The 24,246-nt window shown below is 39.2% G+C and overlaps 2 non-coding genes and 1 pseudogene across 2 annotated transcripts; all 3 read right to left on the reverse strand.

The window, feature by feature from the left end:
• Positions 1–5,560: 5,560 nt before the first annotated feature.
• LOC118494493 lies at positions 5,561–14,519 on the reverse strand (annotated as a pseudogene).
• A 6,137-nt stretch (positions 14,520–20,656) lies between these two features.
• On the reverse strand, positions 20,657–20,729 carry trnat-ugu. The gene has a single exon. It is a non-coding gene; the product is annotated as a tRNA-Thr (tRNA).
• Positions 20,730–21,067: 338 nt separating this feature from the next.
• trnat-agu lies at positions 21,068–21,141 on the reverse strand. Its single transcript has one exon. It is a non-coding gene; the product is annotated as a tRNA-Thr (tRNA).
• Between the last annotated feature and the right edge of the window lie 3,105 nt (positions 21,142–24,246).

Genomic DNA, 24,246 nt, shown 5'->3' on the forward strand with positions numbered 1-24,246 from the left:
GGTGGAACGCCATTTACTTTCAAGTTTGCGCGAGATTTGCTTTAATTTACGAGTTTGGGAGTTATACCAAGGTGCTAGTTTCCTTTGCTTCATCGTCTTCTTTTTAGGGGAGCAACAGAGTCTAAAGTCGTCCTTAGGCAGGCCGTAGCATCGTCTACGAAATGATCAATTTGAGAGGGACTAAAGTTTACATAAAGATCCTCTGTTATATTACGGCACGTTAATGAGTTTAGTGCTGTTGGAATATCTTCCTTAAATTTAGCTATAGCACTGTCAGATAGGCTTCTAGCGTAGAAGCTTTTATCTAATTTCGTATAATCGGGTAGTAAGAATTCGAAGTTATTAAGAAGTGGTCTGATAATAAAGGATTTTGCGGGAATACTATTACGTCTTCAATTTTGATGCCATATGCCAGCACAAGGTCAAGGGTGTGGTTAAAACAGTGCGTGGCCTCGTGCACACTCTGACTGAAACCAATTGAATCTAGTAGTGAGTTGAAAGCAGTACTAAGGCTATTGCTGTCAACGTCCACATGGATATTAAAATCACCTACAATAAGTACTTAGTCTGATTTTAGGACTACACATGATAAAAACTCTGAGAATTCCGATAAAATTCACAATATGGACCTGGTGCTCGTAGACAACAACAATATAATTGGCTGTACTGTTTTCCATGTTGGATGCTGAAGGTTAAGAACGAGATTTTCAAAAGAGTTATAATTTAGTTTAGGTTTAGGATTAATTAACAGGTTTGAGTCAAATATGGCTGCAACTCCCCCTCCTCGGCCTGAGCCTCTAGGAATTTGAGTATTAATATGAGTGGGAGGAGTGGCTTCATTTAGACTGACATACTCTTCATGGCCCAGCCATGTTTCAGTTAGACAGAATAGATCAATTTGATTATCGGATATCAATTCGTTTACTAGTATTGCTTTAGAAGACAGAGATCTGATATTTAGTAGACCGCATCTAATTTTCCTATCCTGTTCTATCATTGCAGTGGTAGTTGTAATTCCAATTAGGTTGTTAAGTATTGCCCCTTTTTGGTTACCTGTGGCTGACGTGAACTGGATGCTAATTGACTATGTTTGCAATCAACTCCTTATTACTTAGGGATTCAACACTTTGTATGGTCTATTGTTGATTATAACTGGAATAGTACTAGTATTACATGTTACCCTGCAGAAAACATTTTCAGATTCATTCACTTGTAAAGTGCCATTAGGATCAATACCTGGGGGGCATGAATCTGTGATATTTTCAACAGAATGTCAATACTTAACTTTCAGTGTGGTCGTTATGTTGTCAGATAGCAGCCTGGCTCCATGTCGGTTTGGGTGGAGACCATCATGTTTCAGCAGGCTGTATAATATACAAGGTGTATAATATACAGTATACTGACTGATTGATTTTTTTTCCCCATTTACTATAACTGATATTTTGCTGAGGTGTGCACTGTTAAAGTCTCCAAGAACAATGAGCAGGGAGTCTGGATGTTAGAACGTGATATCATTCTCAAAAACCTCTTCTGAATTACTAGTAGGTAAGAAATGAAGGATATGTAGCATGTTCCTCTCTTTACTTACTTAAATAAACACAAATCTCATTTACGTCTACTGTTCATCACACTGACGTAGCGTTAACGTTTTTAGCTAACTTGACAATACTAACACACAATACGCAGTTTATGATGCATTTTTCTCACTGAGTGATGAGTTGTAGAAGCAGCCTCAACCTGAAGGAACTGCAACGGCTCGCTTTTGCAGCTAATGTGACTGTAGGGTAAGAAGTTGCTACATTAAAGCTCTATAAAAGCTTATCTTTGCCTCCTGTAGTCTTATGTACAGCGGCGCAACAGAACAGGAGTGAACAAGAGCTAATGGACAGTAACTAACTGAAGTGATACCATGAAGTACGCTGTTACATACATGGGCCATTGCTCTAATCTGTGAAAAAAAAACGATCATTCTGTGCGCGATTTCCTGCAAGACAAGAGTTGTTGTTAGAGTTCTGCCATGGCCAGCGAAGAGCCCGGATCTCAATCCCATTGAGCACGTCTGGGACCTGTCGGATCGGAGGGTAAGGGCGAGAACCATGTCCCCCAGAAATGTCCGGGAACATGCAGGTGCCTTGGTGGAAGAGTGGGGTAACATCTCACAGCAAGAACTGGCAAACCTGGTACTTTACTGCAGAATGGATATTTACTGCAGTAATTAATGCAGCTGGTGGCCACACCAGATACTGACTGTGACTTTTGATTTTGACCATCCTTTGTTCAGGGACACATTTTTCCATTTCTGTTAGTCACATATCTGTGAAACGTTCAGTTTAGTTCTTAGTAGTTGAATTTTTTATGTCCATACAAAGTTTTACACGTTAAGTTGGCTGAAAATAAAAGCACTTGAAAGTGAGAGGACTTTTTTTTTGCTGAGTTTATATATATATATATATATATATATATATATTATAAAGAACAGTTACAACGTGACTACAGCTAGTAAAAGTATTTTACTCAACTGGAACTTTTAATATACATAAAATAATAACTAATTCACAATCCTATACACACGGCACAGACACAATTTACTGTGCATTTATTATTAAAGGAAACATTTGTTTTAATGAGTTATTACCGATTACAAATAAAGGCCGGCCTCAAATTAAGGCCAGGGGAAATTAGTTTAATCTCCTAAGCGCCTTTCATATAATATTAAGTAAAATAAAATTCAAGTTCATCATAATGTACATTTCTAGCAATTTCATTAAACAGATTCAACACTATATTCACGCTTTTTGTTTTTCTGGATTATGGTACTCATGTAAAGTATTATTTTGTCCTACCGGTATTTTAGTCAATGCGGCTGTATGTGTTACTCAGCCAAGTGTAGATTGTAGTAAACGTAAAGGTGCCAATAGATGGCAGTAGCTACATGGATGTAACACGGGTCTCCTTTAGTGCTAGCAGAGAATGACGGGCTCTGGTGCTATGACGGACTTTTCAACAACGGAACGAGTTTTAAGTATGCGGAGGAAAACTCGAGTGAAAAAGCTGCGAGACATTTCGACATTGACCCCAGGAGAATCCGATACTGGAAGAAACAGAAGGATGAGCTGACAAGATTAGCCGACAAGAGCAGAGCACAGCTAGCTAGCTATCTGGAGGTGGGAGGAAACGTTAGCCTGGAGCTAGAAACAATGCTAGCTAGCGTCTGTAACGTTAATCAGATACTGGTGTGCTGCAAACCAGCAATGTGTTTTACAAAACTACTGTATGCTCTTACTGGTATCTACCAGCAATACTGTAGTACCTGTATTTGAAATAAACATCCGGTACATTACAGGGTTCAAACTGACACAATGGTGGCGTTTGATTAATTCTGACCCAGATTCATTCTGAATGAATTGACATTGACAGAATGACATTCTGGCGCTTTTCACTCTCACATCTGATTGGTGGTTGAAAACTCACGTAACATATTTACTGTAAACAACGTATAACCTAGCAACATGGCATCATGACTTTGCGTAAACATACACGCCACCTGCCTAAAGCCAAATGGCGTGTTATCTGTACGCATTTTGAGCTATCCACGTGTATGTCTACGCTTACACACGTGTTATCACGAGAACGTGCCGTGCTACCACGAGAACGTGTAAAAGGTAACACTAAAAACGACAATGTGAGACAGTCAACTCAACTCAAGTGTTTTATTGTCATTTCAACCATATACATGAAACGTTTCACAAGTGGTGTTACACATTTAAAATATATAAAACGACATTATATAAAAACGACATACAAAACAGGCTACATTTAGTGCACATGCATTATAGACTCCGTAAAGTTCAGCTAACGCATACTAGCATTAGCGCTTGGTGGGCTGTAAACACTGAGTATAAAACAGCCGTAAATTTGCGTGGAACGTAGAATGGTCGGCATTTTACAGTCACAAACTCCACCAGCAGTTAGCAGTTAGTTGGATACAAGCACCAGTCCGTGTTAACACAGCCCACCTCCACTAGTCTTACCCGGTGACACAGCAGGGCTAGCAGGCATGCTAGCTGGATAGTCCGGTACACTGTACACTGCGTTAGCTTTCCACCGAGGTCGAACCGCTGTCGAGGACCTTTCCCCGGCTATTTTAATCGGGCGACACCGCAGGCGTCCTAGGTGTCCCTATTAGTGTTATGTGGAATTATCATTTCTTTATTATTGTAGTGCACTGTATATGCCCAGGGACAACAGATAGAAATTAGCAATAAAAATTAGAAATGTTGGTGTCTCCCCTTTTCCGTTACCACTTTATGTACAACTGTTAATTTATCGTACAGGTTGAAACTCAACTTCTAATTAAACAAAAAAATCATCTGAAAACAAATACACCAAAAAAAGTATGAACTAAATAGTAAATCTAATGTACATAGCCTATATAGTCCTAATTTAAACAAGTCTCCCGAGATAAACGGTATCTCTCTCCCCCGTCTTTGCCTATGTGTCCGTGTGTGTGTGAGACTGCCAGCGGCCAGCGAGGTTGTTAGGCCGCAGGCGATTGTGGAGTTTAACTCTGAAAAGGCAGTTAACCACAAGTTCCGTTAATCTTATGATGGACATGTGTTGTGATATTAAACAAACGATCCGTCAATGGCGAAATAAAAGCCTCTTATTTACGAGACCGGTCTGAGAGACCTCCAGCTAGCGGCCCCGGTTGGCGCTAGCTGGCCGTCGCATCACTTTATGGAGCAAATGGTCAATTCGGCATCGGATTTTCCTAAGACTGCCTATATTCGAAATCTACAGTGATTGCTTGCGTGAAACGTTCTCCGAAGTTAATTTAGTGATGAATAAGATGGCGAAAATTAAAATGGTCCTGTTGAGTGCCGAAATGAACGTTGGGATACGGGTGCGGTTCATACAAGTCACCAACCATATAACAAAGATATGATAATCTTTATTCATAGAGCACTTTTCAAAATCCACACTACAAAGTGTTTTACAAAACAGAAAATAACACGACATGACAGAGCAGTCCTAAAACATCAGGATTCAAATATATATATATATATAGAATATATAAAGACTATTAGGTGTTTAAACCCTGTACAATGTAAGGAAGTGTAGTTAAACATTTTAGAAAGACCGTTCAAATACATTTAGACTTTATGGACTCACGCCCGATTAAAACCCGACATTTTAATTGGCTGTAAAAGTTTTAAACTCGGTTGAAAGTTTTTTTTTACTGTTCAGATGAGATCTTGAGTGTAACATTTCATAGACTCTTAATTATTTCATTATCTATTACTATGTATACATCTGTATTTATAGTACAATAACTAAATATCATCTTGGTTTTGTGCCATACCCCTCAAACCTCAATCCCCCAAAAAATAAAGCGAGCCAACCACTAACGATCACATCAGGATCACCTGAGTAGAGCAGACAGGGAGAAGCAAAACAAGGGGGGCGCTTGTAACACTCGCGTGTTGGGTTTTCATGTGTTCCTGTAGACCTCCACTCTGTATAAAGCTCTCTTACAAACTGAGCAGCTAAATGGTTTCTCTCCTGTGTGGATTCTCATGTGTACCTTTAAACTTCCCCTCTCTCTGAAATCGCACTACAGACAGGGCAGATAAACGGTCTCTCTCCTGTGTGGATTGTCATATGTTTCTGTAAATTTCCACTCTCCCTAAAAGCTGTCTTGCAGACCGAGCAGCTAAATGGTTTCTCTCCTGTGTGGGTTCTCATGTGTCTCTTTAAACTGTCATTCACTCTAAAAGCTTTCTTACAGACGGAGCAGATAAATGGTTTCTCGCCCGTGTGATTCTCATGTGTTTTTTTAAATGTCCACTCGCTAGGAAAGCTTTCTTACAGACTGAGCAGCTAAATGGTTTCTCTCCCGTGTGGATTCTCATGTGTGCCTTTAAACTTCCCTTCAATGTAAAAGTTTTCTGACAGACAGAGCAGCTAAATGGATTCTCACCAGCACTACATCTCAAATCACTGATAGGGACTTCATTATTTTCCATAGAGTTTAACCCTGACTGAGGTTCTCTGGTCTCCTTCCAATCAGCACTGTCATCAGCCTCAGGTTTAAAAGTCTCATTTACAACCAGATACTGATGACCAGATTGGTCACAGTATCTGGTTGTAAATGTGTATCTGGATCTGATTTCATGGCTGGTTCTGGTCCTCCACAGTCCTCTCCATCAGCTTCTGTTTTTATCTCTTCAGTTTGTCTTTGATGAAGCTGTGAGAACTGAGGTTTCTCTTCATCATCTTCACTCTTCACAGGGACCAGAGTGAATGGGAACTTGGTGATATCAGCCTCCTCCAGCCTTGAAGCTGCTCTTCATCCTGACTGATCCGGAGTTCCTCCTGTTCCTCTTTAATGTGTGGGGGCTTTGTGTCCTCCTGGTCCAGACTGGAGCTCCACTCCTGCTGATGTTCTTCACCAACAATCACTTTCTGGACATCTGAAGGTAAAGCTGAAACACAAACCGACAGCTATTAATGTCAATCTTAATACTTTGATAAGTAGCTCTATTCACTCTCATAATAAATAGGGGTGTCAGGATTCAGTCAAATCATGTCAGGAAATCAAGAGATTTTGGAGAGGGACATTAGTTTCCAGCGCCACGGCTCCGAACCATAACGTTAGTTGGGGACAGACGCCTTGTTTCTTTAGGCGAACTATATTAGCTTTAGCCTAGCTAGTAGCAGCTTTCTGCGGTGGAAAATGGCCGCGAGATGTCGTGATTACGTTGCATTAATCAGGTGATTTAGTTCGCCTTTGCAGCGAACATAAACAACTGACTACTGTCGCTTCACTACCAATAGAAAAGTATGTGCATCTCTGTGTCAGCTGCAGCTTACGGTACTTTTCTACACACGGAGATCCTCACTTCCCATAACAAACTCAGTCGGACTAACGTTACATCACATACACAGGTTGGCCACCTGTCTTAAAAGGGGAAGGGTCAGCCATAACAATCATGTAAAAGGACTAGGGCTGTAATCAACCAAAGAAAATCTTGGTCGACTGAAGTCCTGAAATTTCGACTAAAAATAGAAAAAAAAGAAAGAAAAAAAAGCGTTAGAATAATTAGCTGCGCAGTACTTGGTAGCCTTGTCCGCCTAAATGAATATAAATAAACATAAAAAAATAGTAGGCTATTTGCAGTATATTAATCGTTTTTTAACGTAATTATTTGCACTGAATGACACACTCGAGTCTGTCTGTCAGCTTCGCGCTAACCCTGGGGGATGCTACCGTAGTTGCAGGCGGGTGCGCCTGCAGTTATAAAACGATTATTAGACTAAAACATTAGAATATGCCAATTCTGATATGTTCATATAGCCTACTCAAAACAGACGGGGCAACCTAACGCAGACAAGTTAGCTTACCGTTTTTAGGTGATATGCCATGTTTGTAGTTGAGCTGTGATATGCAAACTGTTGCTTGCAAACTTTGCATTTGACTTTTTTTCCATTATCTATTTTGTAAAATGCTGCCACACTGCCGATGTCTTTGACATGGTAGAGGAGGAGTCACTGACTATAAATTAAACGCTCACGATTAAATAAATATTCAGCAAACCACCAGACCAAGGCCTTCTAGTACTTTCTTCATTCTGTCTCCAGTGGGTTGGGCTGATCCAAAAAGTGAAAACAAGGGGGGTGTTCTGAAGACAGACTGTTACCTGTGAAACAGGGGTGCTCTGAAAACACCCCCGTTAGCAATTAGTGCTTTCCACCTGATGAAATTAACACGGCAAAAATAATACAAATAAAAGAAATAAAAAGAAATTAACACGGCAAAAAAATCGACCAATCAGAATTTGGTCGAGCCAGAACGTATCGACCAATAAATCGACTAGTCGACTGGGAGATTACAGCCCTAAAAAGGACAACGGTGAAAGTTTATTTTTCTATCAAGCTGCAAAAAAGTTTTAGCGTCAACATCGCGACGTGCTGCGATGTAACTATCTTGCATGCGCACATCGCGATAGACTGTGAAACAAAATATTGTGCAGCCCTAGCTCCAAACTAAACTTTTTTACTAGGAGCACTGAAATTTTGGTAGCACTTTATAATAACTACACATAATTCATCATTATTAAGCATTAGTTACCTATTAGTTATGGTTTGTTCATTATTATTATTTTTTGTTCATACATAATTCATCATCAGTAAAGCATTTGCTCACACAGTTATGAAGGTTTGTTCATAGTAAACAAGCCTATTAGTTAATGGTTTGTTCATCATAATTAATCTATTGTTCATACATAATTCATCATCAGTAAAGCATTTATTCAGTTATAAATGGTTTGTTCATAGCAAACAAGCCTATCTAGAAACAATACTTTTGTATTTACATGATTTATACTTAATATATAATGAAACAACCATTATAAATTAAATCATTTTCCCATTATAAACCAGTTGCAAACTATTACTAAATGCTTTGTTCATTTGTAAAGCATTGCTATGTTAATCTCATAAATAAAACATTTGTATACACTCATAAATCGTTTGTTCATAGTAAAAAAGACTCTTGAAAATGTTTATAAATAGAAGTTTGACACTAAATAAGTATTGTGAAAACTATTTGTAAATTAAATAATTTTCCATTTATAAACTATTTACAAACTATTAGTAATTTCTTTATTTATCTTTAGTAAAGCATAATTCCTACATTCATTCTAATCAGTAAAGCGTTTATAAATAGTTAGTAAATGGTTGGTCCATAGTAAGTAGCCCATGTAAAATGTGTATAAGTAGGTTTTTTACAGATAGTGTGTTAATGCATCTTTAACAAGCACTTACCAACACATCAATTCATGATTAACTCATGAGTTACTACTGATTAGTTGACTACATGGCGTGAGCCCATCTAAAGTGAGGACTTGCTATGCTTTACAAAGCATTTATAAATGAGTTACAAATACTTTTTTACTTGTGTCTTTGTATCTGCTAGCCTTTGCAACACTTATTACGATGTAGTAAGAATGTACATTTATGAAATAGGTCATAGTAGTGTTATGTAGGTGATATCAGTGTGGATTTGGACCAGAAAGAGAAGAAAACTAGATTGTAAGAGCACAGGGAATTGAACATCAATAAAGAGACTAGGAAATCAGGATAAAGTTTGAGAAGTGTATTAATATACACAGAAACATGGCATACATACAGATAAACACAGGTATGAAAAATACAACTAAAATAATAAAGTGCGCACATAACAGAAACCCTTTTCAGTTCTATGAGCTCAATTGTTCTTTGATGACAAGAATTCAGATGTGATTCAATAGCACTCTGTGGACCGGACCTCCTCTGCGTAGCGTTTCTCAAATCTCCACCTCCTCCACCTGTAGATAAGGCCAAATCATTTCTCTCAATTACTATTCAGTAATAAAATCAATTGCTTAGGCTACAATGAAATAAAATGAGGTAATATTTTAGTTAATCCATATTGAAATATCTAATCTCTTCAGTTGTACAACCGTTCTTAAATGTCTTCTCTTAGGTATCAAAAGTATATAAATCCCTTTCAGGTATCAAAAGTACATTTATTATTAATAGGCAACCTTTATACAGAAAAATACATTTCTAATTCAAGTTTTATGGAACCTACCTTAGTAACATTAACACTATATATACACCTAATAAAATTGCATAAATTGCATGTAAACATCTCTCAAATTGTATTAGTAAAAACTCTTTAGAGGCATTAAGACACGCGTGCTTTTATCCCTCCCTGTAACAGTAGAAAGAATGCACTCAAAATTAGCCTCTTTGATTTACTTCACCATAAACTCCAGTTAAAACAATTAATTAAACTCACAATTTGTACTAACATTCATTCAACAAAATACCCACAGCTAGCAATAGTGTCGAAAAGCAACATTACTTTTCATAACCAATAGATAGTCTCATTAGCCTTTTCACAGGCAATATGCAGTATTCCGTTAGCCTTTTGTGGCTAATTACCCTATTAGCATATGAATACAGCACCTTAGCTAACCGTTAGCTTTGCACTATTAGCACCGATTAGCATGGATGCTAGCGAACTCAAGACCTAGTGCTTAGGAATGACTCACCTAACGGAATTCACTGCCTCTAACTCCGTGACGACAGTGGATTCAGGCACAGCTCTCTTTTGCTCTATTTACAACAAAGCATAGTCAATATTAGATAGTACTGAGTATTTAAAATTGATTTAATTCACTTAATGTCGCTCTTTTTCTCTAACCAAGTGAATAAAAACAGCCTCTTACGTTCCGATGCAGGCGCCAAAAGGGACGTGTACAACTGAATAGAGATTTAGATATTTCAATATGGATTAACTGAAATATTACCTTGTTTTATTTTCATTGTAGCATAAGCAATTGATTTTATTACTGAATAGTAATTGAGAGAAATGATTTGGCCTTATCTACAGGTGGAGGAGGTGGAGATTTGAGAGTTCAGTTGGCTGGGGTGGCGAGCTACAGGATCGAGACTCTGAACTTAAGACAAAATGCCCTGGATTCCTTCTTCATGGCGGTAGGACAAACAGAAACCAAACTCATATGGGCCCCAACGTTGAACATCTCTGAATTCTTGTCATCAAAGAACAATTGAGCTCATAGAACTGAAAAAGGTTTCTGTTATGTACGCACTTTATTATTTTAGTTATTTTTCATACCTGTGTTTATCTGTATGTATGCCTTCTGTACACTTCTCAAACTGAATCCTGGTTTCCTAGTCTCTTTATTGATGTTCAATTCCCTGTGCTCTTAACAATCTAGTTTTCTTCTGGTTCTGGTCCAAATTCACACTGATATCACCTACATAACACTACTATGACCTATTTCATAAATGTACATTCTTACTACATCGTAATAAGGGTTACAAATACTTTACTTGTGTCTCTTTGTATCTGCTGGCCTTTGCAACTTATTTATAAATGCTTTGTAAAGCATAGCAAGACCTCACTTTAGATGGGCTCACGCCATGTAGTCAACTAATCAGTAGTAACTCATGAGTTAATCATGAACTGATGTGTTGGTAAGTGCTTGTTAAAGATGCATTAACACACTAACTATCCATAGGCATATTTCTGAAGGCATGTCCAAATAGAACATTATGTGTGTGTCCAGGTTCTGTTAGCCTTTGCAACTCATTTATAAATGCTTTGTAAAGCATAGAAAGTGCTCACTTTAGATGGGCTCACACAATATACTTAACTAACCAGGAGTAACTCCTGAATTAGTCATGGATTACAATACTGGTAAGTATTTGTAACAGATGTATTAATACCCCAGCTATTAGTTTAGGGCTATTTTTAAAATCATAACATTTTATTTAAGGCATGAACAAATGTAGGTCTAGATAGCCATTTACTAACTGTATTTACAAACGCTTTATTAATTAGAATGAATGCAGGAATTATGCTTTACTAAAGATAAATAAAGAAATTACTAATAGTTTGTAAATAGTTTATAAATGGAAAATTATTTAATTTACAAATAGTTTTCACAATACTTATTTAGTGTCAAACTTCTTTATAATGGGAAAATTATTTCATTTATAAATGGTTGTTTCATTATCTATTAAGTATAAATCATGTACTTAAAAAGTATTTTTCTAGATAGGCTTGTTAACTATGAACAAACCATTTATAACTCTGAATAAATGCTTTACTGATGATGAATTATGTATGAACAAGAGATTAATTATGATGAACAAACCATAACTAAATAGGCAACTAATGCTTAATAAATGATGAATTGTGTGTAGTTATTATAGAGTGCTACCGAAATTTTTTAGGGGCACATGCAGAAAATGTAGAATCGACCTGCAACACAATTTTTACATTTCCCACATTTTAACTGTATTCCTGATTAATGCTTTGGTAATAAATACAGAAACTACAATCTGCTGTCATATATTTTAGTTCAGTCACTGAACTTTATTTTAATGGTGCTTACCAAATGCACAGTCAGAAATGTAAAGTATTATTATGGTCATGTAGGCCTGCTGTATTATTGCCTCTGCCTCATACAGGCTCTGCCTCCCTCCTCTGTCTTAAACGTAAACATCACTGCCTCTGTCGCTGCTACAAGAATGTTGTAAAACACCACACACAAGCACTGAACTGCCCGGAGGTCTGTACTACGAAGCAAGATTTGGGGTTACCGAGGTAACTTCAGGTTCAACCCAAAGTTTTGTGTATCATAAAAATGTGTAAATCTGTCATTATTGCACAATTCCTCCAAGTACCTAACTTAAAAACCCTATCCTTACCAGAGTCAATATAGTGTGCAGTAACTTCTAAATAATGTTGATTACTCACTGACGTCCAGTGATCACCGGCTAATGAGACAGCATTTGCACTTTGCAGCAGTTTCAGTGTGGCTGCTTTCAACCGTAGTACATCTTTAAGACCCGAGTCCTCTACGATGCTGACAGGTCTGCAGTTAGTTGCCACCCATTTCGCAAGAGCTATAGTCGTTTTTTTGGATTTGGTTTCATCAACAAGTCGGCGAGTAGCACTCTCCAATAGTATAGTATATATATAAAATAGTATAAATATAAATAGTGCTTTGCCTGAGCCCCCTAGCATCAACCTCAGTCATTTTAATTAGCTCGTAGGTGGTAGCTGAAGCTTGACGTGCTTCGGTGATATTTTAATTTGGCTTTACACAACGTGCATGTGGCTTTCAACTTGTCTAATGAGCCGTCCGGGAGTTTTGGAAAAATAAAAAGCTCCATTCAGAATTGTGTTTTCTGTTGTCTTTCTCCATCATGCCTTCAGCCTGCAGCAGCAGGATGTGTTACGAGGAAGTATGGCAGCTTGATGATAAGTTAAGGTGCCGCAAAGAAGCCCGTTAGGCACGACGCAAAGCCGAGTGAAGTGTAAAATAAATTAATAAATGGCGGCATGCGATTAAAAAAAATGACCACGTCATGCTCAGCCCTTAATCGCATCGCGATTAACATGTCAATGCTGACAGCCCTAATATATATATATATTTTATGTGGACGCGCACGTCGCCAGATTGGGAAACCCTGGGTTTGATTGAACTAGTTGTTAACCACCGTCGTGACACAGGTTATGCGGGACCGCGGTTGTTAGGTTTGGTGAATTCGGTTAACGGCCAATAAAATCCAGGACATGTTGATCTTGATTCAGAGTACAGGCCTCAGGAGTTTGTGCAGCAGCTACTGTTTGCCAAACAACAATACACAGCCACTTTGTCTCTTTTCTTTTTCTCCTCCGTGCAATAAAGCTTGGGTCAACTGCGGTCGGGTCTGCTGAGATCTACAAACGATGTGACGAAAAACAGTAGGCCTTATTGTCTAATATGGACGCCATGGACGAAGTGTAGAGCTGGGCGATATGAAAAAAAATAAAAAAAAATAAAATAACCCGATATTTTTGACAAAACACATCAACGTCGATATTGTAGGGTTGACTATTGGTGCTTTCACATTTTATTTAACACAGTGAGAGTTTTGATAATGCATATGTGGATACAATGACTAAGTGTATAAAGGCAAAAAAACAGCTACAACAGCTTGGTAAGTTCAGAAAATTACATCACTTTACTGTAATGCAGCCTTTAAAACCAGGCATGATGAAGATTTCTAGCCTCAGATATCGATATATAGACCTTTTTCACAGCAGACGTGTTTACATGTCATCGTAGGAAAAGCACAGGTGTATTCATAACCATTAATGATGGCTGTATTCCACTAAGGAGAGGACCTGGTACTGTGCATGCTGACTCACTGAAATAAACCTACTGGGAACACTTGATGGAATTGAGCCGTCGTTAAGGTTATCAATTTCAGGTGTGCTTTTCCTACTAAGACAAGTCAACATGTCTGCTGTGAAAAAGGTCCACTGCCCGGGCCTAACGAAGTGTGGTTAATTTATCAGCTGTGGCAACAGTGGGGAAAAGCGGAACACCTCCTGTACCTCCAATTCAGGCATTGGCAGCAGCTCTTACTTATTAATGTACTTTTTCAGTTATGACTGACTTTCAAACTAGATAATAAAAGTTACACGGCAATATAAACCAGAGCCAGCTCACACAACAATGAAGCTCACCCAACAGGGTAACGTTAACGTTAAGTAAGAAAAAAATATATGAAGAATATAGAACATTGTAAACGTCTCCCACCTCTCTGCTGGCCAGCTGACCGTTTCCTCTCAGAGTTCATGTTGAAGTGTCTCTCCTCGACTTCTCTCCGACCTGCGTTTGAGAAAAACACGAAGCTCACAACATATCCAATAACACACGTTAGCAGGAGCTAGCTGCGGCTAACGTTAGCTTAGCGCGCGGACTCCCCGCAACAACAGCAGTAAACGCGTTTCCGGTCAGAGAAAGAAAACAGACCTGCTCTTTGTAGCTTCGCTTCAGGTTTTAAAACCTCATGCAGCAGTTTGTGATGTTTCTCTCTGGAAGGACACCAAACACTGGCGCCTTTTACTCCGCCGTCCACATCGAGAGCTAGATAAAATGCAAACAATGGGACGGAGGTCGCGGCCAGTGTTGCCAGATCTCGCGAGACAAATAAGCAACCAGGCCTGTGAGGTGAAAACAAGCCCAAAACAAGTGCCTTTTTCTACCTTTACAATCCGTGGGGACGGATTTTAAACTGTGGGTACAGATTGTCAATTTACATCCATGTGGACAGATTGGTAAACTGTGCGCAATTTTGCTAAACTGTACACACTGTAGTTTATCTATTTTTCTCCATTAGTTTCACTCTCTGTAGAACACGGCCTTGGTACTGATGTCTTTGGGGAATTTTTCAGGTGTATCTTTATACCTCCGCTGCGGTTTCCTTCATGTGTGTAGAGGCCAGAGCTTGTGCTGCAGAAAGAAAAGGTAGGATTTTCTAAAAAGGGATACGGTCAAATTTGACTTCAGCTATAACACTAGAAGACGGATGCCTAGGATTCCCTAAATCCCATTAAATGTTACACTATTTTTTGCACATCTACTACTCATATACCTACCTCACTATTTAGACCACTACCTGCACTAATTGTATATTGACTCTTTACCACATTTCAGCATTTAGATAGCTCCGTTTATTCGCGTATATTGTGCTATGTTTGATCAGCATCACTATGTAGTCCACACTTCACACAAACTGTACATTGACTCTTTACTTCATCTCAAAATTTTATTATTCATACAGTGTATTGTGTTTTCTGTTTCTACCTCACTACCTAGACAAATATTTATATATATATATATATATCGGTATATTGACTCTTTACTATATTCTGCATATAGACAAACTGACTGTTCATATTCATTGTGTTATTACTGACCCTCATCACTAATTAGTTTGTATTTTGCATCTGTACATTGACTTCACTACTTCTCAGCATTCATATAGACTATCTATTTATATATACTGCGTTATAACCACAATTTAATTTGCACTAACTGTATTCTGACTCTTTACTACATCTCAGCAATGTTATAGATTGTCTATTCATGTATATTATGTTATTACCTTTCCACCTTCGCATTTCCATCGACGTACTTACTTACACCTCACTTTACGCCGGCTTTGAGCTGCCTACTTAATCTGTACCTTCGTAGACCTATTGCACTCTGTTTTCTTGTACTATATTGAATGTGAAACTGTATGTTGTCTTGTACACTTACACTTTTCTTGGCCAGGTTGCCATTGCAAATGAGAACCTGTTCTCAACAGCCTACCTGGTGAAATAAAGGTTAAATACATTTTTTATAAAAGGCGTTCCCAGGCCAGGACGGAGATATAATAGGCTCGTTCGAGATGAGCCAGGTCTGCGCAGAATCGATCACCGCCCACTGCATGCCGGTTAGATTTGTGTCCGACTTGATCCCGACTTGCTCTGATGTCATTCACACGTGGGCAACGATAACCTCACGGGATCAAGGCGGCCGCAGGTTTGAGACGCAGGCAGCGCAATTGCTTTTCACCGACTGCATTACCCAGGCAGACCAGGGGCATGCTGGGAAACGCCTGCCTATCAGCTGATCTAACAGCTGATTGGTTCAGAATCAACTCAAAATTATGACATTTTATATAAACTTTTTTATTGTTTTTGAATCGGAGGGATTTTAATAGCTATTTGTCCCATTTAAAGGCTTATTCTGTACAGAACACATGTTGCATGGTTGGTAATGATGTTTAGAAATCACTGAGACTAAATCAGTTCAGATTACGGATCATCTACAGTCTGTTCATTAAGATTGCATGTAGAGCATTTTGACAGCTACTCTGTCTTAATAAAAACAACTGGAGACTGTGTACAAGCTGATATATGTGTCTGATAACATTTTATTAATTCAGAATCGGACCTAACAAAGTGTGAGTATTTCTTTGACTTCCTGTTCAGCCTGAAGGCTGCTGGAATTGGCTGGAAACTGTCCAATTGTTGTGTTTTTAGCGGTTCCCAGGGGCGCTGTATAGGGGGGAAAAGTTAGGACAATTCCAAGGGCCCATGACTGACAGGGGCCCCAAAAAATAGGTAAAAACTAATATAAAATTATTAAACCATCATCATTCAGTATATATATATTTCAAATAGAATAATACAATTAATCATCTCTTTGTTTTTAAAAAGTTAAATATCCCCATTGACCAAAAGTAAACATCCATATTGACCGACCACCTGCATGAAATGGTTTGGTCCTGCCTCAGCGCACTCAGTGACGGTGTTTAGTTGCAGTCAAGGGGGTAAGCTTCGCTTCAGAGCTCGAATCTCCTATGGCGCCATTTTGACGCTACAAAACGATCACCCGACGTTAGCATTCCATTGACTGCCATTCATTTTGACGTCACTTTGACAGTGAATAACTTTACATCTGAAGCGTTTAAAGACTCTATTTGCCCATTGTTTATTTCTAAAGAAACACGACAATGTATAAAAGGCTCCATTACCTTGTACCTCACGTTATGGCTCCGTAGCAGACGTTTTTGTAAAAATAGGCTAACGATGTCGCATAGTAGAGGAATTACCGTATAGTACAGGAGAAACTCGCAGGCAGTTTAGACTTACATTAGCTGTTTAAGTTTAATTACTAATGTTAACTGTCATTTTAGTGAGCAATAATTAGCCTGTGCCTATGTTATCTCCTTACATATACCTACGCTCTCCGTCTCTGCAAGATTGGGAATGATTGAGATTTCTCTTGGCACAGCTACCAGAAGACTTCCAACTTTCAGACAGGTTGCTCACGTCACATTTACGTCGTCTCTCTCAGCTGGAGGCTGCTCAGTAACGCTCAGCACTCACGGGAAAATTGCTTCTAATATCCTTCACCGGTCTCCGACAAGAGCAACGGAATCTGTTGGTCCATTCTATATATACTGTCTATGGCTGCAGTCAGTAGATGCGCCAGAACTACAGTGACCAGTTTTCAAAAAAGAAAAGAGAGAGAGGAAAGACAAAGGAAAGGGTGTCAAACTGTAACTCAGTTTTTCACCAAGAAAGGTGGGTAGCCTATAGTCTGTGAGTGGTATTAACCTGTTGGCTTAATGTCCATATTGAAATAAGCTAGCTAGCTACAGACTAGTGTTAGCCTACATTTAATCACCATTTAATCAGTGCAGGGAAACATTTGTCATCATTGTCCCTGCCCCTTTTAGCAGACTTAACAACAGATGAGTCAGCAGCAGCCCAGTCTCCCCCTAACTGTGCAGTGAAGAAGGTGAGCAACATTGTGTTCAATGACATTCCAGTTAGCATCATAGAAGGGAGTCAGTGGGGATTTCTCTGTCTCTCTTGCTCTTTTTACCATTACAAAAAAGAAAATGAAATATTTATTAATGACAGAAATTCAAACACATTAATAACAAAATAAATAAAATAATCCAGTTTGATACGTTCATTTAGATTGAATTATGGAATGACATCTACTAGTTAGAGTTGTGTAAAGCTTTTGATGGGACAGTTAGGTCCTAGAGATGTGGTGACAACAGCCGCGCAGAGGGGTCCCAATTCGATTTTTTGTCATGGGGCCCAAAATTCTAATTACATTACATAATTCTAAGCCGAAAAAGTGTGTCTGTCAGTTGGGTACAGAGCTCCGCATGAGTACGGGCTTTTATGACTGTCAATATAGCCAGCATCTAACGTTAGCTACTCCTTACTTTGAAGTAATGTCTGGCTATGTGAGACAAGCGCCTAGCAACATTGTTGTGAATGCTGCGGTCTCAGCCTGGCAACCTCCGTGAACTTTGAGTCTGGGGAGGAGGGGGCTGGGGAGACAACTCCCCCTTTTTTCCCAATTACGTCAGCTAAATGCACTATTTTTCAGGATGTTTGAGATAATAGAATGCCTAAAATTCTATACACTATCTGGGAAAATGATGATAGTTACTCAGTAAAAATAAAAAATCACCCAGTAGAGCCTACAACCTATTTTGTATTTAATTGTTCTCCAGCTGTAGTGAATCCAAAACACCAACAATGTTAAGGATGACTCATTTTCATCCCTGGCAACTAAAAAGAGGCAACCATTATCTGACTATTTTGAAGTTAGCCTACATAGGTAAAATTGGAATTTGGTGTAAACATCATTACTAATCTTAAGAGTTCAGTTCTGTTTAGTTTGTGCTTAGCTGATAAATTTGCTCCATCAGAATCCATGAAATGGAAAAAAGAACAATTGAAGCTTTAACTGCACAACAAGGTTTATCGTGCATTTTTAAACAATACACAAGTATTAATAATGTAATATAATAAAACAATAAAAATCTGTTTTAAAACAAGAACAATTTATTAATTCATGCATTTCAATTTATACAAAAATTATCCTTAACAGGTAAAATAGAAATTTAGAAAGAAAGCAGTACAGGTGAGGATGGAGGCCAGGTGAGGATGGAGGCCAGGTGAGGATGAAGGCCAGGTGAGGATGAAGGCCAGGTGAGGATGAAGGCCAGGTGAGGATGGAGGCCAGGTGAGGATGGAGGCCAGGTGAGGATGGAGGCCAGGTGAGGATGAAGGCCAGGTGAGGATGAAGGCCAGGTGAGGATGGAGGCCAGGTGAGGATGAAGGCCAGGTGAGGATGAAGGCCAGGTGAGGAGGGAGGCCAGGTGAGGATGGAGGCCAGGTGAGGATGGAGGCCAGGTGAGGATGGAGGCCAGGTGAGGAGGGTAGTGATGGTGTCGAGTGGAAGAAGAGCGGCAGCACTTCTGATAATCCTGTAAGAAATGATAAGCACAAATCAATCAGAGGCAAAACATACAACTAATAATCAAACAAACCTATTTTTTGGCCTATGGTATCCACCTTATTATTCACGGAAGAGTGGCACGGACATTTGTAAATGGAATGTGTCTGGCGTCCGATGTCATCCGCTTACAGTTATTTCTAGCTGTACAAAAAAGCTTGTTATGCTTCTTGATATTGGAAACTGGTATTTTTCTACCCTACCCTGTTATTTTGATGTATTGAATTTGTCGTAATTGTAAACACTAGTTTGTAGCACAAATATTTTTATCATTAATAGCACTTTGTTATTCATCTCGTTATTTCCCTATGAACCGAAAGTCTCTCACGTTCACAGAAAATAGCTTACTTAGCTTCAAAGTTGAAAAATAAGGGGGATATACATAGCCCTTATCATCAAGATTAAAACAATAAAAGGCTTTAAAAATATTTTACTTTTTATCAATCAATCAATCAACTTTACTCAAGACACAAAGGTCCATAGAAACAACACAATACAGATATATATATATATATATATATATATATATATATATATATATATATATATATATATATATATATAAAACAATACAAAACATTTAAGAATGGTGCCGGTGAGGCATCATTTATAAGAACATATACAGGCTTCGAGTCCAATGTTTCCAAAAGCAAGATGTGTACCTTGTGTCACTCTTAGAAACATCAACTATGGACACAATGATCATATTCTTAGACCCTGTCAGTCTGCACATGAATCTATACATCTCCCCCCCCCCACCCCCCTGTGTACATGACAAATCATCAGACAAATCATCCGCCCATCTCTATTAGCAACTAATTTCTCTTAATAACAACTAATAATGTTGACTCGCTAGCTAGCCAGCAATACAGTCACTTAACTCAAGTGTTACAACAGCGGATTCACAAACCTGCAGCGCTTGTCCGCGGTTCGTCTGACGCTGCTCCTGAATCTCTCCGGCCGGTGAGGTCTGTTACTATGGCTACTAGTGTTCCTGTTCCGTATAAAAAACTTTGTTATATCCAGAACTTCAGCCGGTTAGCCAGTAAGCTCGCGACACCGATGAAACATACAACATGACAACAGCCCGCCAGCCCCTGATGACAAGTTAACGACAAAGAAGATTTATATTCTTCTTCGTTAGTTTTTATTGCGCGATGCGTTACCGTCCGCCACCACGCACGGTAATAGAGCTTTTGTTTCACTTTTTGCCGCTCCAGTCAGAAAGACTGAGAGAGGAAATGAAACAAAGTTGAAGTTATTTTAAAAAACCTAAAAGATTCGGGGCTTTTGACAAAACATTCGGGGCTTAAGCCCAATTAGCCACCCCCCCGCTCCGCCATTGGACAACTCTCTCCAGTATTTTGAATTTGTACTGCAGTAACTGATATATATATATGAATGAATATCAACGGATATTGAGGCACTGCTGGGAATTGAACCCAGGATCTCCTGTTTACAAGACAGGCGCTTTAACCACTAAGCTACAGCGCCGCTCACTGCTTAAACAAACGGTGAGGTAATAATCAATTTACTAGTTATTATCAAAACAGCATAATTAGGCCAAATGAACAGAACTGGCTGAAGAATAAACTAGGTGTATATTGTAGCTTAAACTTGCATTGTTTTGCATGTCATGTGTTTTTATGTACCATCTTAAGTCTGTGATAATGTAGTGTTTCTGTGTAAATTTAAAATGCCAATGAAAACAGTTAGCCTTTTCAATCCTTTTTCACCTTTTTCCATTTGCTACCAGGGTAGCATAATGGGTAGCATGGGGATCATGTACACATGCTGATGGGATGCAAACAGACGTAATCTCTGCAACAACAAGGTGCTGCTGGGATTTGAACCCAGGATCTCCTGTTTACTAGACAGGCACTTTAACCAACTAAGCCACAGCACCTCCTTGAGGAGTTCTGTTATGTTAAGTCTTAATTTCTCTTTTACCTTGTATAAGCTGTACAAGATATAGTATACTGACTGATAAATTCTTCCATGTACCATGAAGGAACGGTTTCCAACACGGTTATTGTCTGGAATTATGGAGCAACGTCTTTTATTAGCACCTCAAGTTTCAGATCTGAAGTCATTTCACGGTAGAGGTGTGGGACATTTCCTCTGTAAAGTCTACGTGAATATAGGTGGTATTTTTCTGCTTGAACAAATAGCGACTGGGAGCGTTTTTTCAGGGGAGGACAGTCCCGTTAGATCAGAAGGAGACTGTAGCATGAAGCTGATGTGGGTTGTTGTCCAGAGTCTGACTCTTGTGTTGTGTAGCTGTTCTGGCTGTGACACAACGCTGACATCACTGCTTTATGAGAGATCTGATTGGCTGTTTTAAATAAGGTCTCCATCTACATACATGTAAAACTGACAGTATATCGACAGATTCATACAAAAATAGGGTCCGCCATCACAAAACCGTAAAATATAAAATATAAATGTCTCCCATTTGGTTTCTGATTTTTTTCTTAAAGGAGAACATAAACTGACAAACGTCTTTTCCAGCAGAGGACAACGTGAGGACAACATCCCAGCAGAGGACAACGTCCCAGCAGAGGACAGGCTGTTAATTCAGACACAGTTGAGTATCTGATCCTGTTCTGAAACAGCTTCTTTGTTTCAGCCACTAGATGGAGGCAGAACTCCACTGATGGACTAACAGGATGCAGAGTGAAAACCAGACAGACAACTGAGACAGATGTCTGAGTGAAGATCATACACCTGATGTTTAAAGAGATACTGTTTGGTCATTTTTTACATCCTTTCTTAGACATTTGTACGGCCTCTGTTGTTGTCGTTACTTTAGAAAAATAATAAAAAGAGAACCAAATTCTGCTGAATGCAGCGCGACATTTTCAGGCTGGAGGACGTTTTGGGCTCTGGACCATATTTTTACATTTTGTCTTTGACATGTTTTCTCGTGGTGACATAAATCTCCAGTGGTATTCAGAGAAAAGGAACAGTAGCTGTATGGGTTGACTGAAGTTTGCCTCCTTTCAATGCTGAATGTTTCAACTGACCAACAATCCCGCACAAACTGTACACATCTTCCACGTTCAAAACAGATATATCTTTCTTATATTTCTTTTAGGACTTCACGATTAATCTAACACAATCGCGATGTCACTTTAACCACAAATAACCGCATAAATCGTTTGATTTAGGTAAACAAAAAAGGTGGGCTGTGTGCGTGACTCTCTGTGTGCACTGCAGTCTCCACGCTGTAACAGCCTTCACTTTACTGACAGTATCAACAACACATGAAGCCACCGTTCTCACTGTTCACCGTGTAACTCCCTTCACGTCGTCTTTCTCTCATCACACAGCTGCTCCGACACCGCTCACGGTCTCTCAACGGGCCATTCTCCCTCTCACTGATGCCTGATGTTATGGTTCTGTGTTGAATCTACGTACAATCTGCCCTCTGAATTACACTACCCCATGGATGGATTAGTTGTTACCTAGTAACAACGTCCCCAAAATGTATAAATATATTCTGTTTAGGCAGTAGCAAGTGTGTTGTGTACGGTCACGTGAGTATCAGAAGTGTAGAGGGTTTTAGAGCATGCAGACAACAGAGGTTGTACAAAGTATATTTTGTAACGTAATCAATAGTTATTATAGCCTAATACACCCACCTTGAATGTCATTGCTTATAAGGGCATACAGAACGTATTAATTTTTTTAAGAATGTCATTTAACTTAGTAAAATATTAAGTTATTTTTAAGAGTATTGCACTTTTTATGTATTTCTTCTTATGCTCGTTTGACTTTGGATGTTCAAGTTGAATAACACACATTTCACAATGTTAAGTTGCTGTATTTTTCCTTGATCGTTAAATCCACGGAGCCGTTGAGGAAAATAAAGGTCCAGGAGGATCTTTAATGGAGACTGTCCTGCGGGGGGCAGCAATGCGGTAACACTGCCTAGTCTGCCAGGAACGGACAGAGGAAGAAGAAGAAGAAGACGACTACCGTTCATGTGTTACCGAACTAAACACCGGAGCAGTCAGCGGAGAGGAGCCGTTAGCCGGTATCCAAATAACAGCAGAAAACCCCCGAGGAATTAGTCTGCTACTCAGACATGGACCGACACCGGAAACAGCTGGAGGTGGTTTTAAAACCGGAGACGAAGCTGCGAGGAGAAGGTTAGTTTTTACTGCTGTGCTAATGAGGCTAAGCTAACGTTAGCCAAACCATTCACAGCCTGTTAGCCGCAGCTAGCTCCCCGAAGCTAATGTGTTTCAGAAGAGGATTCATTAGGAGTCTAAGCAGTGTTACGTATTAAACTGTTTGTATGTTTATCAGTGAAAGAGGCGGCTGTGAATGGTTTCCAGTTCAAGTGTCCTCATTTTACAGGACTAACTAACTTCATAACAACAAGTTAAAGGAACACGCCGACTTATTGGGACTTTAGCTCATTCACAGTAACCCCCAGAGTTAGACAAGTCGATACATCCCCTGCTCATGTCGTAACTCTGTCTGACGCCCCCAGCGTGTACAAATAACAAGGTCACTATGCTTTTACTATCTAGTAATTGTTGACTCTATTACTCCAACTCTGAGTGAACTCTGCTCCTCACCACAGGGCTTCAGGTGCTGCGAGTATATCACTCCGCCCAAGTAGCAGAAGTAGCAGTGCTTCGCCATTCTGAGAATATAGATCCCAGTATGTATACGGTTAGATAGACGGCTGTGTCTCATGTGACCTTGTTATTTGTACATGCTGTGACTATACAAATCACAACATGTAAATAGGAAAGTGTTGGCGTTATTTTGTCACTTATTCGGTAGGCTAGTTGAAACCGGTTACCTCCAGGATCTATGCTGGGCTTAGCTAGCGCTGGGGGGCGTCAGACAGAGTTACAACACGCACGGAGATGAGAAGGGTATGTATGGACTTGTCTAACTTTGGGGGTTACTGTGAATAAGCTGAAGTCCCAGTAAGTCGGCGTGTTCCTTTTTAAAGGACAATTCCGGCGCAAAATGAACCTAGGGGTTAATA

Source organism: Sander lucioperca, chromosome 24 (assembly GCF_008315115.2).
Source record: "Sander lucioperca isolate FBNREF2018 chromosome 24, SLUC_FBN_1.2, whole genome shotgun sequence".
Classification (NCBI taxonomy): Eukaryota; Metazoa; Chordata; class Actinopteri; order Perciformes; family Percidae; genus Sander; species Sander lucioperca.